Here is an 18,919-nt window from a genome sequence, read left to right on the forward strand (position 1 = left end):
TGAGATATTCTCTCAACCAACAGATTGTGTATCCAAGATAGTTTTCCTATCTTGAGAAAATATTCCTGTATATATGTAATTTCATATTTCATTAATGAAATATAGAGATTTTCCTTATGAAATTTTAACATGGTATCAGAGCCTCCGAGGACCCGGCCCCTCTTGGGTAGAGGAAATAATAGAGTATATTTGTACGGTTTTTAGTTTTTTGTTTGTCCATCGATTGTGGTGGTGTATTTTGTTTGTTGGTGTTGGAGTTTCATTTATTTTAAATCCGAGTTTTAGATCTATCTTTACCAATGGTGGCGAGGAAGCCGCGAATTGTGATAATAGGGGCTGGCATGGCCGGCCTCACGGCTGCGAACCGGCTGGTGTAGGCGGCTTCGAATGAGTGCTTCGATTTGGTCATTGTGGAGGCCAGCAATCGCATCGGTGGACGAATCTTTACTTCAGAATTCGGGGGAGACAGAGTTGAGCTTGGGGCTACTTGGATTCATGGAATTGGAGGAAGCCCCGTTTACAAAATTGCCGAACGGATTGGGTCTCTGGAAAGTGAGAAGCCTGAAGCCCTGGGAGCACATGGACGGTTTTCATGAAGATCCCATCGTCAAAGCGGAGGGCGGACTCACCGTCGATTCTTCCATAGTTTCAATCCATTTCTCGTCGAGTCAGGAATGACAGAGCTTGGAGTTTAATTGGTGGCTTGATGGTGCATCTAATTGTGCTGAGGTAGACACTATTGTAGATTCGAAATGGGATCCTTGCTAAATACTGAGGAGATGGCGGAAGCCTTTGTGCAGGGAGCAATGGATTGGTGGGTAGATGTAAATAGTTCGAATGTTTGGTAGGACAAGATTTTCTACATGCTCTTTGGGCTCTACGGACTCGTTGTGGCAGTTTCTTGTATTCAACTTATAAGGATTGAGCTCAGAGTGTCAGAATATGGGTGGACAACACATAAATCTTTTCATTTTCTTAGTGTTATTGTGAATGGAGTTCGGTATGTTGTCTTTATATTTCGCCGAAGTGTGAAGTACATAAAACCTGCGATTTTGCTACATGTTTTGCTTGATATGCCTGGTCTGCTAGTTTTTACCACATATACTCTGTTGGTCCTCTTTTGGGCGGAAATATACTATCAAGCACGGGCTAGATTGGTCCTATTTTTGGCGAAAATATACTATCAAGCAATATCAGTAGACGTTTATAGACCCGCTTCTATCACAATCAATGATATCATCTATCTCATTCAGATATCCATATGGATTTACTCTTGGTGGTGCCCTAGTCAGTTGTTGAGATCTTCTCCAAGTTATTCTTTGCAGGAGTCTTAAGAGGTTTGCAGAGATCTTGTGAGGGGTGAAATGGCGTCTCTAACACCTGGAGTTCTGCTGAAGCTCTTGCAGCACATGAACAAGAAAAATTGGAGGCGATTACCAAAAGTTTTGTTGTAGGTCATTGGCATCGTTCCCACCCTTCTTTAGATTTTTCCTAATGGTTATCTTCCTCAAAATCAAGCTCATCAATGTAAATCACCTTTAGATTGAGATATGAATTACGAAATGCTCTTTAGATTGAGGCATTTCGAGTTGGTTGTCATCCGGCCAGGTAAATTTTCTTCGCAACTTTACTTTACTGGTGTTGGTCATTGTTTGGAACGTCCTTGAAGATGGTCTTGAGGAGCAACTTGTGAAGCAGCTTGTGAATCTGAGTTGGGTGATTGAAGAGCAGCGTATGAAAACTCATCCTATATGGGTGAAGATCGAGAAACCAAATTTTCCACAATGCTCCATACTAGTGTTCTTAAATTTTGAGTTTTGTAAGTGAAACATGTTGAGCCTGATCAATTAAGAATGTAAATGCAATTGGTTAGAATTGATCACTCTAACAATTGCTAATTGAAGTTAGTTAGATTCAAGATGAAAGCACTAAGTATGATTCTAGAAAAAGTTGGTTGATGCAACAATAGATGGACAAACAAGGTAAAATATTGTGTGTTGAAATAAAGCAGACTCATAGTATATGTCACATACATTAGTAAGAAAGTCTAGGATGTTTTGTAGTGGTCATTGTAAAGTATGTACTTGGTAACTCCAAGAGTTGGAGTTGTGTTGTAAGCCTTGTGAGGCATGTGTATCCCCATAAAATTCGTGGTAATCTAAAAACCACTTTGTATTTGCAGTGTCGGTTTGTGGTAAACCAGAGACCACATGTAAGATTGAAGTGGGACAGAGATTCGTGTTGGCATGGTTTAGGTTTACCCGAAAAAACCCTCGGCCTGGTTGAGTTGGGTTTGTGGGGTGTCCTGGTGGCAAGGTTGTGGCCGAGAGTGGCTGTGTTGAGCCTTCATGGTTGTGTTGAGCCATCATGGTTGAGTTTAGCCTTGTTGGCTGAGAGCCCTTGGCGGCATGGATAAGGGTGATCCGATAAAACCCAGAGCATGGTTACAGGTAATCCGATAAAACCCATGATAATATTGGAGGGGGATTTACAGGTACAGGTACAAGTGTGCAGTGATAATTGTTGAAAGAACCATGTATGCGAAGGACATCCTATAAGACTGGTAGTTGCAGCGGTTCGTACCCATGGATTTTAGTGGATGGTTGCTCCATTATATGGACATCAACATATTCTTTTATGTTTGACCACATCTAGACTTTGTAGATTGATATCGAGACAAATACTCATTAAGGGGGTGTGTTGGAATATTAATTCCTACTTGTCTTTGTTGTGACTTGCTATGTAAAGAGTCTATTCCTATTCTATAGGAGTGGTTTCCCTAGTTTGGTGCGTGGTTGAAATATTCTCTCAACCAACAGATTGTGTGTCTAATATGTTTTCCTATCTTGAGACAATATTCTTATATATATGTAATATCATATTTCATTAATGAAATATAGAGATTTCCCTTATGAAATTTTAACAATTACCTGTCTCCCCAATTTTGAAAAAGAGTATGCATGGCATTCTAGAATACCAAAAATATCAATACAAGCCATCATTAGTAAGTTGTGGGAAAACACTTTCATTCATATTGTTATTGCAAGTAAATATCAACAATAAACATGCAAAGCTATGAGAATCCTTCCATTTAAGAATTCACATTTTTGAGCATAGGTTTTGTCATTGCAATTAAATATCATCCATGTAAGGGGTTGTATGTTTGTAGACAGTTCTAGGCTAAGGAACTATGTCAAAGCATTTAAGTAAGAATTTGATTTAATTAGAAGACCAATGCATTAAATTTTTAAACAGTTGTAAATTCTAAGTATTTCTGAGAAAACTAAAAAGCTGATTTTACTTCGTAAGAGAATTAATCTATAAATTAATTTGAAAAGCATAAATTAAAAAGGTATATAATTGTTAAACATTCATATTGAACACATAATTTATCATATACCATAGATGTATATAGAAACTTTCTACATCCAAACAATACATATTCAAAAGATGACAGAAAACAACAATTAAGTTTTTTAGAAAAATTAACTAAGACAAACTGTTGAGTTAATTAATCTCTTCTAATAATTATAAAATGAATCGAGAATCCTTCAATTGTATAAATCAAAGCATAGCTCTAGTAAGTTTCCTACCATACATGCTATTTCATTTTTAATTCTCACAACACGCATTTCATAATGGTCCGATTTCATTTTTAATTCTCATAACACGCATTTCATAATGGTCCGATGTGTTAATATACTGACAATATCATGTAACTACGTTAACGTTGTCTTCTGAAAGATTATAATCTTAATTGTTGCTCTTATCATCCCACGTAACCCTTGTTGCTCTTATCATCCTCACCATTGTGTTCTTTAAGCAGCAGCTTTTCAGCAATCATGGCCATGCTCACCAAATATCTTACTCTCTCAACCCAATCTTTTCTTTTCTCTTCTCGGGAAATCACAACGTAATAGGCGATCACCATTCTTCCTTCTATTTATCTTGATAGCCCCCCTTATTATTGAAAAGTTTCTAGTGAATAAGTAAGCCCCACTTATTATTGCAAAGCGTGGAGTAATAAGGTGTGACTCGACAAAAAAAGCCTGTCTATGACTGTCAATCCATATAATAAATCATTGAATCTACCATTCAGGTATAGTCATGTATATTAAAAGTGGAATCTATTATTTAGGTATGTTATCATTGTTGTGATGAGTAGTGATCAAGGGTTGTGTTGATTTTAATTTTAATTAAAATATATATATTTATACTATTTTTATAATAAAAAGTTAAAAAAATACATTTTAACTAACAATTATATATTATTTTTATATTTCATTTTTAATCAAATTTATTTCAACCATTGTCTTTGAACTATATATCTTAAATCTATATTATTTAATAAATTTATCTCAAGAACTTAAATGACCACATAATCAATAACCACATACACTGCTATTCTTCTCTATCAAGCTAAGCACTTTTGATTTCTACTTTTTGTTTTTATGACCTACTTGGTTTATAAGACCTTTTCTCCCATAATCAGTGTTGAACATTCAATTTAATCAGATTTATTTTCAAAGAACAAACATCCCATCAATTTTTTTTATTAAATTCCATTACAAATATATTAACATCATTCATGTGTAACCATAAAATAAATATTTAGATTTAAAAACAAAAACTACTTATATTTAATAGAAGAGAGAGAGCCTATCAAAATAATTAAATAAATATTTCAAAAACAATACTATAAATTATAATTATAACTTTGATAACTTGTTTCGGAAAGTGCAAGTGGAGACCATAAATGAAGTACCCAAGAACACATAGCAAATAGTTGATCCCCTGGCTCCCCGGCTAACCTCAGTAGCATAGGGTTCCAGAGCACATTTTTGAACCTCATGTCTGATGCTTTCCCTAGGTAAAAAAATGTCCATGATTGCAAGTAAACACAATACAATGTTAGCATCACAGAGCTTACAATTATTGACCACTTTGACATTCACTCCGCCCTGTCCATGATTTCAAGTAACCACACTACAACGTTAGCCTCAAAGAGCTTACAATTGTTGGCCACTTTGACATTCACTCCGCCATGAGCCCAAATTTAGTTAGTTGCAGAGAACTACGGGCCCATAGGGGATTTTGATAGTAACCAGGAACTGAAATGTGCATAGGCGATTTTGATAGTAACTAGGGACTGAAATGTTTAGTGATAATCACATACAAATTACTTAAAATAAATTTCAAAAACTTATCCAATAAAATTATATTTCGGCATTTTAATTCTCCTACTCCAATTCACATAAACCTCATGCGGGCGTAGAAAGGCTACTAGTAAATTTACAAGGAAAACAGTTTCAAACAATGATGCTTTAGTCATAACCGAAGGAATGTATAGTAATGATAACATGGAAAGGCGTTGAAGAGTAGGCATGCCCACTTTTATTAATAAATTTACAATTTTGCTTATCAATATGTTTTTTCCAATGCTATTTTTTGGAGTCCACTTTTAAAAGTCTTACTAAAAAGTTAAACATATTATTTAATTTTAATAATAAAATAAAATATCCATTACACTTAATATAGATAAACAAAGTTATTAATTAATTTAATCATAAAACTTTTATTTTATTTTTAATTTTTAAATTTTTATTTTATTTTTAATTTTGATCAATTTTAAAAATGTATTGATGGAGATACAAAATTATCATCTAAATCAACGAAAATTATTAAGTGAACCTTAAAAGTTAGGTTAATTTTATTTTATATCAAATTTTAAATTTAAATCAACGCCGATTAAGTCGATATCATTCATTTATTAAACTTAAAACGATTTGAATTCAACGTCGTGTCTTGTTTTTAGACAAATCAGTGGATTGCGCTTTTGAAATTTCTAATTTCTTTGCGGATGCATTGGCGTTTCCATTCATATTTTTGACCAGAGCCGCTGAGGGAACGATCCTCCACAACACCAAAAACTTGGCGAGATGGAAAGGTTCGTGGTTTGGGTTTTGATGTGGGTGATTGTTGAAACCGTAATTTCACCTGTGCGCATTTATTGCAGCGCTGTTTCAGTAAAACCGTTTGTCTCATCCCGCACCGCCTTTACGCAAAAGCTGTATTTGTCAGAAGGGCTTCGAACACCTCGACCAAACGATACGCGTCCACTGTACAATTCTAAAACCACCAATCTTCCGGCCGGTAAACTTCGTTTGGTTCGTGTGACTTAAGCAAGCGATATACGTCTGATTAAATCAACGGACCATGATCATTTTCAACCTGCCTGAACTTTTTGGTTTGACCGCCGGTTTTAACATTAATGCATTTAATGAATCTGTCATAGTCGTAGGTAAAGACTTTAAGTTTTTTTTACGGCATGTAACATTATATTTTTTGTTAACACATATGAAATGTATGTGTTATATTTTGTTAGGTGTTGACCTTTTAGTATATTGTAACACGGGATGAAAAAAAGAGGGCTCGCAGCAGTGAATAAAAATCAGGGGAGCACAGCAGTGTGGAAAAAAGAAGAAAGACTTGCGGTAGCAAATGAAAATTTGGGATTCCTTTTACAATGTAATGAAAAATTTCACACAGGAGTGAATGTGAAAGAAATTTTTTTACAGCAGTAAACCTATGTAAGAAATTTTTATTTTACAGCAGTGAATGAGGATTTTACACAGCAGTGTAAAATTATTTGTAAAAGAGGCAAAGTAATTTTGTTTTTGGTGGAAGTTCTTGGTGAATCCCTCTGAGAGAGAGGAAGAAATTTGTATCACGCAATTTATGAATTAATACAAGTTTATTTTGGTTGAAAAACTCTGCTTTGCTCAGAAATTTTTATTTGGCTTTTGTGTTTGAAATTACCAGAAATTTTCAACATGGTATCAGAGCTGATCCAGGCTCTTTGAAGGTGTTAAAGAAGTTGAAGTACGAAGTTGCTGCAACAACTTCTCCAGCAGAGTGAAGTCTTAGGCAAAGAATCCAAGGTATTTCTCAAAGTTTTTTTTGTGTTACTGTTGAAGACAATCAATGATTTTTAAATACACAGTCAAATATTTGAAGCATAGATGATACTGCAAGGAATGGCTGGCTCCAGCACTAGCATAGGTATTTTTAATACCCAGCTCCCACAGTTTAATGGGAAAAACTATGACTACTGGGCAATAACCATGAGAGCCCTGTTTGCTTCTCAAGATTTATGGGAATTAGTTGAGGATGGTTTTGAAGAACCAACAGATGAAAATGAGTTTAATAGGTTAACTCAGGCAGGGAAAGATCTGTTGAAGAACAATAGGAAGAAGGATTCCAAAGCCCTTGTATTTTTATATCAAGCAGTGCATGAGAGTGTGTTTCCAAGGATAGCAGCAGCTAAGACATCCAAAGAAGCATGGCAAACCCTAAAGACAGCCTATCAAGGCATGGAGAAAGTGAAAACAGCAAAACTACAATTGCTGAGGAAAGATTTTGAGAATTTATGCATGAAGGAGTCAGACAATATTGACTCATTCTTCACACATGTGATTGGTCTGGTCACACAAATAAGGACCCATGGAGAAGTTCTTGAAGAAAGAAGGATTGTGGAGAAAATATTGAGGGTCCTACCCTCAAAGTTTGATGTGATTATCACCACCATAGAAGAGACAAAGGATCTCTCAAACTTTTCAGTTTATGAACTTCATGCATTACTGATAACACATGAGCAGAGGTTGAGTAGAAATGTAAACTCATCTTTAGAGCAAGCCTTCAAGACCCAGATGTCCTTTGGAAGAGGAAGAGGTCAAGGATGAGGAAACAAGAGAGGAAGAGGCAGAAGCCAAAACAGAGGTGGAAGGAACAGCCCTGCAAATGCTCAAGGAAGAAGCAGCAATTCAAATCAGAACCAAGGCCAAGGCAGTAGCCAACAAAGAGGACAACATCATGCTCAAGGACAAAAGTATGAAAAATCCAATGTCCAATGTTATTACTGTAAAAAATATGGGCATTATGCCAATGAATGTAGGAAGAAGCAGCATGATATGAGTAATAGATCTAATGCAAATATCACTAGAGAAAATATCAGCCAAGATAATGTGCTTTTAGCTTGTAATATGGCTGAAACAAACAGTGATGATATATGGTTTCTAGATTCCGGTTGTAGCAACCATATGACAGGAAACATAGCCCTGTTTTCTGCTCTAGATCAGAGTGTGAAGTCACAAGTCACACTTGGGACTGATAGTAAAATTTCTGTTATGGGAAAAGGAGAAGTAAAAATATTTACAAAGAAAGGTGAAAAGAAAACCATAACAGATGTCTATTATGTTCCTGGAATGAGATGTAACCTCTTGAGTATTGGACAGCTTGTTCAAAAGGGTTATAATGTTTTCTTTGTGAATGATGTATGCACCATCATAGATAGAGCACCCAACAAAATATTTATTGTTGAAGTGAAGATGACAAGGAATAGGATGTTCCCTCTCAGAATAAGAGCAGATTTGAAAAACAAAGAAGTAATTGCAGCAGTTACTCAAGAGGCTTTCCAAAGCATACCAAAGGATGAAAATTGGTTGTGGCACTTGAGATTTGGACATCTCAACTTTGGAGGTCTTAGCTTGTTGAGTAAGAAAGGAATGGTAAGAGGATTACCATTGGTAGAGAAACCGGACAACCTTTGTGAAGGTTGCATCTTGGGAAAATAACACAGAGAAAGTTTTCCATCAGGGAAAAGCATAAGGGCAAAAGCATCCTTAGAGATTGTCCACTCAGACTTATGTGGACCAATGCAAACTCCATCACCAGCAGGCAGCCAATATTTTCTAACATTCATTGATGATTTCACCAGAAAGACTTGGGCTTATTTTCTAAAGAACAAAAGTGAAGTGTTTGAAAAATTTAGAAATTTCAAAGCACTTGTAGAAAACCAAAGCGAGCTGCATATCAAAGTTCTGAGAACTGATAGAGGAGGTGAGTATATCTCCAAGGAATTCCTACGATTTTGTAGAGAAAATGGAATTCACAAATAGTTTACCACTAGGTACACTCCGCAGCAAAATGGTGTTGCCGAAAGGAAGAACAGGACCATCATGGATATGGTGAGGAGCATGTTGAAGGCTAAGCATTCGCCAAATGATTATTGGGCTGAAGCTGTACATTGTGCAGTAAATATTTTGAATAGGTGTCCTACAAAAACAGTGATGAACAAAGTGCCAGAAGAAGCATGGAGTGGGAGAAAGCAAAGAGTCACCCACATGAAAGTTTTTGGTTGTGTGGCTTATGCACACATTCCAAATCAGCTAAGGAGGAAGTTGGACAACAAAGGGGAGAAATGTATTTTCATTGGATACAGTGAGGAATCCAAAGCTTACAGGTTGTATATCCCATCCACCAAGAAGTTTTTTGTGAGCAGAGATGTTCAGTTCATTGAGGAGGAAGCTTGGGATGGAAGCATAGAGAAAACAATGAATGTTAAAAACTGTTTGTCTCATGATGAAGATGATGAGGAGATGGCTGAAATACATCCCCAAACAGCAGCGCCAACACAAGGACAGCAAGAGACACCCTTGAGGAGAAATGAAAGTGCTTCTCCAAGCACACCACAAGGAGGAAATTCAAGTGCATCTTCAAGCACTTGTACACCAAATGAAAGAGGTAAGAAGTTCAGAAATTTAAATGACATTTATGAGCAAGAGGCAACAAATGAAGGTATGAATTCTTTGTTTGCATTATATTGTCATGTTGATGACCCTATTCATTTCGAAGATTCTATTAAGGATAGGAAATGGATAGAAGCTATGGATGAGGAGATAAATGCCATAGAGAGAAACAAGACATGAGATTTGGTTGAGCTACCAAAAGGTAAAAAAGTCATTGGTGTTAAATGGGTCTACAAGACCAAGAGTAATGCTGAAGGCAAGATAGAAAGGCACAAGGCAAGATTGGTTGTCAAGGGATACAAGCAGCAGTATGGGAGAGACTATGAGGAGACTTTCGCACCGGTTGCAAGAATGGAAACAGTGAGAGCAGTGTTGTCCATAGCAGCACAAAACAAGTGGAAAGTTTATCAAATGGACGTGAAGTCAGCATTCCTGAATGGAGTGTTAATGGAAGAGGTTTATATTGACCAACCTCCAGGCTATGAAAGAAAGGTCAAGAGCACAAATTGTGCAGATTGAAGAAAGCTCTTTATGGGCTGAAGCAAGCGCCAAGAGTGTGGTACAGTAGGATAGATTCCTATTTATTGGAAAATGGATTCGACAAATGTGAGGGAGAACCCACCGTCTACATCAAAGAAAATGATGGTAAAATTTTAATTGTTGTGTTATATGTTGATGATGTTATTTTTACAGGTAATGATGACTACCTCATTGAAAATTTCAAAACATTCATGAAAGAAGAATTTGAAATGACTGACATGGGTTTGCTGAGATACTTCTTAGGAATAGAAGTAGATCAAAATGAAAAATGGAATTTTTATCTCACAAGAAAAATATGTAAATGAAGTGTTCGGCAGATTTAACATGCAAGAGTGCAAGACAGCAATCACTCCCACAGTAATGGGATTAAAACTTAGCAAAGAGGATAGCAGCAAGGATTTTGATCCTAGTTTGTACAAGAGCATAGTTGGCAGCCTCATGTATTTAACTGCAACTAGGCCGGATATTATGTTTGCTGTTAGTTTAATTTCCAGATTCATGGAGAGGCCAAAGGAAGCACATTGGCAGGCAACAAAAAGAATTCTGAGGTATGTTAAAGGTACAAAAAGATTTGGCATTTTATATACTGTCTCAGAATGTTCAGATTTAGTTGGATACACTGATAGTGATTGGGCTGGAAGTGTAGATGATCGGAAAAGTACATCTGGTTATGTTTTTCACATGGGTTCAGGAGCTATTTCATGGCCTTCTAAGAAACAACCTATCGTGGCATTGTCTACAGCAGAGGCAGAATATGTGGCAGCTACAGCAGCAGCATGTCAAGCAGTTTGGATGAGAAGAATGTTGAGGAGCTTAGGCCAAGAGCAGGCAAAAGCAACGGTGATTTTTTGTGACAATAGCTCAGCTATTGCATTATCCAAGAATTCAGTGTTTCATAAGAGAACGAAACACATTGACACAAGGTTTCATTACATCAGAGAATTGGTGAACAATGGAGAAATTGTTTTACAACATTGCAGGACTCAGGAACAGGTTGCAGACATTTTGACAAAGCCATTGGACCAGAAAAGCTTTGAATTTTTGAGGAAATGTTTGGGTATGACTGAATGCCCAACAGTTGAAATTAAAGGGGAGTGTTGAAACCGTAATTTCACCTGCGCGCATTTATTGCAGCGCTGTTCCAGCAAAACCGCCTGTCTCATCCCGCACCGCCTTTACGCAAAAGCTGTATCTGTCAGAAGGGCTCCGAACACCCCGACCAAACGACACACGTCCACTGTACGATTCTAAAACCACCAATCTCCTGGCCGGTAAACTTCGTTTGGTTCGTGCGACTTAAGCAAGCGATATACGTCCGATTAAATCAACGGACCAGGATCATTTTCAACCTGCCTGAACTTTTTGGTTTGACCGCCGGTTTTAACATTAATGCATTTAATGAATCTGTCATAGTCGTAGGTAAAGACTTTAAGTTTTTTACGGCATGTAATATTATATTTTTTTGTTAACACATATGAAATGTATGTGTTATATTTTGTTGGGTGTTGACTTTTTAGTATTGTAACACGGGATGAAAAAAGAGGGCTCGCAACAGCGAATAAAAAAAAACCAGGGGAGCACAGCAGTGTGGAAAAAAGAAGAAAGACTTGCGGCAGCAAATGAAAATTTGGGATTCCTTTTACAGGTGCTTGTAGTTGTTCGTTGAAACAAATGGGATTGCGATGTAATTTTTTTATTTGAATATGCAATGTGAAAACCCAGCAGCTTGAATGTAATGAAAAATTTCACACAGGAGTGAATGTGAAAGTATTTTTTTACAGCAGTAAACCTATGTAAGAATTTTTATTTTACAGCAGTGAATGAGGATTTTACACAGCAGTGTAAAATTATTTGTAAAAGAGGCAGAGTAATTTTTTTTTGTGGAAGTTCTTGGTGAATCCCTTTGAGAGAGGAAGAAATTTGTATCAGTCAGTTTATGAATTAATACAAGTTTATTTTGGTTGAAAAACTCTGCTTTGCTCAGAAATTTTTATTTGGCTTCCCTGTGTTAAAGATCCTGAGGAAAAAACAAAGACAATGCGTTTGAAATTACCAGAAATTTCCAACAGTGATGATAATTTTTTTTTTTTAAATGGAGAAATGATTATTATAAATTTAGTTGTCCCAACGCCAAAGCCACCCTTAACCCCAAGGTTCAGGAGTTTGCCCCTAATTTCTCCAACGCCACTCTTGCCCTCCTTCGCATGGTATTCCATGACTGCTTCGTCCAAGAGACCTCCAAAAACAACAAATATGATTCTCCGTCGAAATTTTGTTTGGATTTCAGAATAAGATAGTAACATTTTAACACAGGGTTGCCATGCCTAAATACTGTTGGATTTCTCGGTGGGTTTTTTCACGGAAAAAATCCCTTTTTCTATGCAAATTCGTTCAAGGATACGACTGCATTGAAGCACAGTGCCCTCTCACTGCCTCCTATGCTAATAGTATTGTCTGAGGTGTCAGGCTATTGTAGTTGTAAGATTAGTTTTTGTTATTTTTAATAGGGTTTTAGTCTTACTTGTGTTCAAATCTCTAGAAGTGTCACCTATACGCCTGTAGTGTAGGAGGATACAAGCAATATGAAAGTAAGTCTTATCATCAACTTCAATCTCTGAAATTTTGGTATTTGGAATAGATTTAAAAGTAGTCCCACCCGTGTTCAGATCTATGGAGGCATCACCCATATACAGTAGTGTAGAAAGATACCAACAATATAAAAGCAAGTCCTATCACCATTTCATGCCTTTAGAATTTTGATGTTTGGAATCAATGTACAAATAATCTACCATTATTATTAATCCACTGACACCATTAAAGTGGAAAAAAATGTAGAATCAGAAGAGAACGAAATACCCTTTATGACGTCCAATTATGGCTATTTTTCTTAATTGGAATCAGTTAAAATTCGGTTTTTCATTGATGTAATGGTCAAATCCAGTTATTGAGATGGCATGTTTTGGACGCCCTAGGTTTTTTCTTGACGTCTTTTACTTGATCTGTGGCATCCGCCGCATACATTTAAACTGATTTCCCAGTGATTTGGGTTAGATTTGGCGAGCTGGTATAGAGCAATGCCTAGACAGAAAAATGTGCATTTTATTCCCTACGTATCTAGCATGTAAAGTAAAAAAGAGACCACACACGACACAGTTTCATAATTCCTCCATATGAACAAAGGGCATTTCACTACCAAATTTAAAAAAAATGACCTGGTATGACTGATTAAAGGACCCACCTGGTTAATCGTACCTCTGACCGTGGATGTGTTATTCTTGATGACAGTACGATGCAACACAAGAAGACCTAGAGCCTAGAGAGTTCGTCTGTGGAGTTTCTTGCTGCCCGGGAGGCCCCTCACAAGGGTTATATAGGGGCGTGAACTGGAGTTCGTCAATTGAGTTCCCTGGTGCTGGGGAGGCCCCTCACAAGAATTATATACAACTCTTAACTCCATGCGATGGGAGTGGCCGCCTTGGTGCCTCCTTCCACAAACATTCCCATTCCTCTTTCGATCTTCTCTCGTGCCCTCAACAATGTCTTCTCCTGTTCTCAACGATGGTGGAAACTTGTAACTTCGTGAGTCGTTGCAGTGCCATAGTAATTAATTACAAAATCGTGTGAAACCCAAGGACTTTCAATGTAATGACCACGGAATGTAATCTGTCTTTGTCAAAGTAATCGCTGGAACCGACAGTTGAAACCATGGCTGCGTAGCATTTTAGAAAAAAGAAACCAGGGGTCCAGTCACTTCAGTCAAAGAACAAGGCATTGAGGCAAGTTGCAACGAAGACCCGACAGCGGGACTAAAATGTCCAGAAATCCATATATCAAACTGGATAACCTGATGTCTACGAAGGAACATCAGAAATTTGACCAGTTTGTAGGTTAAATAAAGACATCAGGAACATCAGAAATTTGACCAGTTTGTAGGTTAAATGAAACTAAGGGTGACGGTACAAATTGCCTCATATTTATAAATAGTTAGAAAATAAAACCACAGAGTCCATCTAATTGATTTATGAGACTTTTTTGTTTGTGGGACAAAAGAAAATTTTACTCTTAAATTTACAAAGACATACATAATCTACCTTACTCTGGCTTTGAATATATGACCTTTTAAGAAAAAACACATACTATTAACTATTAAACCCACTCAATATTAAAAAATTACTAATACAAATAAAAAAGCAAAATTACTAACACTCTGGAATCTGTTGATTGCAGCAAACCCTCTCCTAATCATAATTCTCTGGGTTTATGAGGACTCCAAATCAATCATTGATTGGCGATCCACCTTTTAGGCACTTTCCTTGATAGTTTGGATGGATGGGTTTATGAGGACTCCAAATCAATCATTGATTGGCGATCTACCTTCTAAGCTCTTTCCTTGATAGTTTGATGGATGACATTAAACTTGTGGAAGGTTTGATCCCCACTTCGGACTCGATTTCATGTGGAAGGTAAGGAGATGTCATAAGGAAGCTTCTAAATCTTATAGCTGTTTTTTGGAGGCAAAGGCTAACCAGTCTGTTACAGGGCATTAAATGCTCGGTACATGTATGCACTATAACAAAATAACACACTGTTCTTATTTTTAATTTATGTAACCACCGCGTACGCGTTATATTTTATTATAGAGCATGCATGTATCCGAACATTTAATGCTCTATGGCAGACTGGTTATCCCTTGCCTTTCTTGGATACGTGATTGTTTTGATATTTACTCCGTATACTATCAATTTTCCAAATAAATTATATAAAAAATAACCCTTCATTTCTTCCGGTACCTCCAAGACTCGAAGAAATACTTACAAGTGACAGGAGCTCCTGGAACTCGTGAGTATGCCTGGAATTTATCAAACGTATTTTCAGTTAACGTATTTGAAAAATCATTACCATAATTGAAAGTGATGGTTTGGAACGTTCGTTTTCTGCTGCGGTGAGCTCGTTACTGTGCCCGCAATTTGAAGTATTTTCAATTTCATGACGTATTTTGCACGTCGAAGGTGATCGAGATTTGGAGCGAAGGACGCAGGGTTGGATATAGTTTAGCTTTTTCAAATCATGGAAATAGGTTGATGAAATAAAGCGATTTACGTTAGGTTAGGTTATTTATCAAAGTATATTTAATAATTGATAATTTAAATATATTGATAATTTGTAATTCAATTAAATTAGTATAATTAGTATAGATTTATTTTAAGTATGGATTTAATATGAGTAGAGAAATATCAAAATTCTTTAGAGTGTAAAATACGATGTATTATTTTTCATGCTATATAAAATATATATAAGAGCAAATATATGTTTTAATCATAAAAACTTAATTCTTTCCTAGTATTTACACAATTTTTTTATATGATATATCCTAGCAATTGCTCCAAAAGGTGCAAAGGGAACATGATAGGATTGCTAAATTGGAATTGTTGAATTGCAAAAGTTGTATTTTGAATTAAAATAATAATTGTCAGAAAGGAACCCTCATCAAATGAGGATGAAGGGAGTCCATTTTCATCATCTACAGTTGATGATGAAGCAGAATGTGGCAAGGTACTTGCAACATGCAAAATGGGACATATGAGCAAATATATATTTTCAAAAACAAAAAGCCCTTCTAATAGAGCATAAGATGGCACATTACCATGCCCTCAATTGCTGCCACAGCTGCATTAACAAGAGTCTTCACCCATTCATCTTCAACTTACTTCCAACCGCTGCAATATACCACATAAACAATAAGCACGTTTTTGGAGGTTGTATAGTTTAAATGTTGTAAGCAGAATAGTAGTAGTAAATAACTAGGGCAGCTATAAATACTTCTCGAACCAACCCTCTAAACTCTTTGTTTCCAGTTTTCAAATATATAAAATGCTACCTATTTATTTTAAAAACTAAAATGTATATTATATATATGTTTGTGTTAAATAATTATTTATAATTTTATTTTAAAAAAATACATTACAATAAATCTAATAAAATCTATTTATTATTTTTATTACTTTATATTTTTATAATTGAATATACATTATGTTTTTTAAATTTTTATTTAATACTTTATTTACAAGGTTACTAAAACATTTCTTATATACAGAATATTTTTTTTTAAATATATATTTTTTATTAAAAATCAAAAAAATTTACAACCTAAAATAAAAAAATTGTAAAGTTATGTTGTAAAGTATTTTCCTAACAAAAAAATTATAATTTTTTAAAATGAGTAAAAGAATTAGTCACAATCTTTCACACGAGTCTTATTTTTTGGATTAGTTTGTAAATATCATTTTTTGGAATAAAAATTCTAAACAAATTTGATCCAAAAATAAACCAATTTTTTTAACAAAACATAACTCTTAAAACTAAAATTGCATGTCCTTCCTAACTTCTCTTCTACTTTACTTTCTAAAAACTAATCGTCTCTCGTCCATATTTGTTTATAAAAGGGAAAATGGCTTTAGCCCTCCACGAATCATGGGAAGGAATTACATTTGTTTAAGGTTTAGGACATGATTCTATATAAATAATTGACATAATTGTTGTTTCATAAGATATTACAAAGAAGATGAATTGAAATTGAATAAGATATTGCACAGAAACTAAACTGAAATTTAAGTCTTGTCATGATAAAAAGTTTGTTGAGTGAAAATAATGAGGAAAGCTAATTGACGTTGACCATTGGTTTACCATTGGTTTAGTTAAAAGGTAATAATGATTATATAATGATTATAGTATATTACTTAAATTTTCTATTTAATAATATTATAATAAAAGATTAATAATATTATAATATAATATTGGTGAGACACTTGAGATATATGAATATTAACATTTTTTTCACAAATATAATTTGATTGTCAAAGCTGTGAGAGAGTTATGCCTTTTGCATTGCTTCTTTCTCTTTCTCTAGATTTCAAACCAATCTCTCCACAACTCTTATTGCAATCCAATAATTCTGATAAATTTCCACAGGTTATCTCCACCCCCTTTTTAATAACTGTGAACTCAATATCATCATCTAGACCAATAACTTCATCCTCATTCTAGCAAACAGTCTTGTTAGAAATACCACTGCATTGAACTAGATGATTGGCTGGAGGGAATAAGTTGCCTTTCGCTTCAAGAGAAAACAAGGATGCCAAACTAGACCTCTTCATATCTTTCGACTGTTGAAGTTGCAAGCTACTTTTAGAAGGGTTCTCATTAACAGGGTCCTTTAAACACAAACCAGTTAAGTAGTTACTAGTTTCCCTTGGTTCAAATATGGAAAAAGATGCATGACCTTCTAATGCACAAATTGGTGGGGCCTTAGATAGCTTTGATAATCTGTCAGGAGAATCCACATAACCAGTATTTATTGGCTGCATTTGCCAGATGTCCTTGTTCAAGATTCTATATCGTAAAGTCACAGCTAAAGTTCCTCCTACAGCCTTACCTACAACGTGAAACTTGTACTTCAATTTCTGGGTTCTGCATTCTCTCTACAATCACCTAAAAACTTTGGAAGAATTTTGCTAAGATCAAGTCGATGTTTCCCAAAATATAAGCCTTTGACATCTAGAGCAGTCGCAAAAAGAGTGAATTTTTTTTATCTATAATATAAGTTGAAAATAATGGAGAAAGTTTGTTTCGCAGTTTTGTGTGTATCCTAGATTAGAGTTAGTTCCTATTTTCTAGGAGACGGTTTTGATCTCCCAAATTGAATGTAAGCTTATATATTTCTAATTTGATGATTAATTGAACAGAGCGGTACTGCTTGGGCAGTGTCCAGGTGTAGCTTGCTCACCTGTGAGCTGCTAGTTTCACTGTGTAAGTTTCATTCTAATTTGCCTTTCCATTTTTTAACATGGTATCAGAGCCATGGTGGCTAAATTTAGAGCCTTAGTCGCTGAGTTGGGTCTGTGGTGAGCCTTGGTGGCTAGACTGAGAGCCCTTGTGGATGAGATTGGAGAGCGTGTAAGCCTTGGTGGATGAGAGCCTTGGTGGCTGGTTCAATTGTTTTTGTGATAGAGCACTGATTTTTTATGAATATCCTGATCAGCGTGACAACAAGGAGAAGCCGTGTTCATCAGCGTTGCTAGTGCACTAGGAAAGAGTGTTGATTAGCATTGGTGAACAACGCTATACTTGTGCAGATGCAACAAACTTATGAGAATTTCCATCAGCGCGGCCTGTAGTAAGGTGAAAGGGTGTTGTTGTTTTTTTCCTGTTAGAGGAAATCCGAGACCAAAAGTACCTGTGTTGGTGGTCTTGTCCAAAGTTTTTTTTACGACCATCTATCTAGAGTTGGATCCATAGCGCTCCGATTTGGAGTTCGATCCGCAGATCGGCTGTTGGAGGATTTGGAGTTCGATCCGTAGATTGACTGTTGCAGGATCTAGAGTTAGATCCATATATCGACTGTTGGAGGATTTAGAGTTAGATTCGTAGATCGATTGCTAGAGGATATGGAGGTGGATCCGTAGATCGACTGGTTTTTTCACAATGAATAATCACATTGCAAAGATGCACCTTAATGAGAGTAATAAACTCGATGGGTCAAATTACACCAACTGGAAGTTCAAGTTGCAGAAATTGCTAGAGGGTTCGAGTGCGTGGAGAATTGCAAGCAGAGATGAAGTAAAGCTGACAACTTCCAGATGTGCCCTAGCCACATCAGTTCAAGATTGGGAAAAGAGGGAAAATAAATTGAAGGTGTTGTTGAAGATGTCGATAAAAGACAGCATAATCCCTCACATCCTAGAATGAAAAACCACTAATGACATTTGGGTGACACTCAAGGATTTGTTTGAACC

The 18,919-nt window shown here is 36.0% G+C and overlaps 1 pseudogene; it reads left to right on the forward strand.

The window, feature by feature from the left end:
• The first annotated feature begins 779 nt into the window (after positions 1-779).
• LOC149188379 (tobamovirus multiplication protein 3 pseudogene) lies at positions 780-1,363 on the forward strand (annotated as a pseudogene).
• Positions 1,364-18,919: the final 17,556 nt, after the last annotated feature.

The sequence above is a fragment of the Pinus tabuliformis genome, chromosome 3_1 (genome assembly GCF_031772625.1).
Source record: "Pinus tabuliformis cultivar Carrire ecotype Pingquan chromosome 3_1, CPIR1, whole genome shotgun sequence".
In the NCBI taxonomy this organism is placed as follows: Eukaryota; Viridiplantae; Streptophyta; class Pinopsida; order Pinales; family Pinaceae; genus Pinus; species Pinus tabuliformis.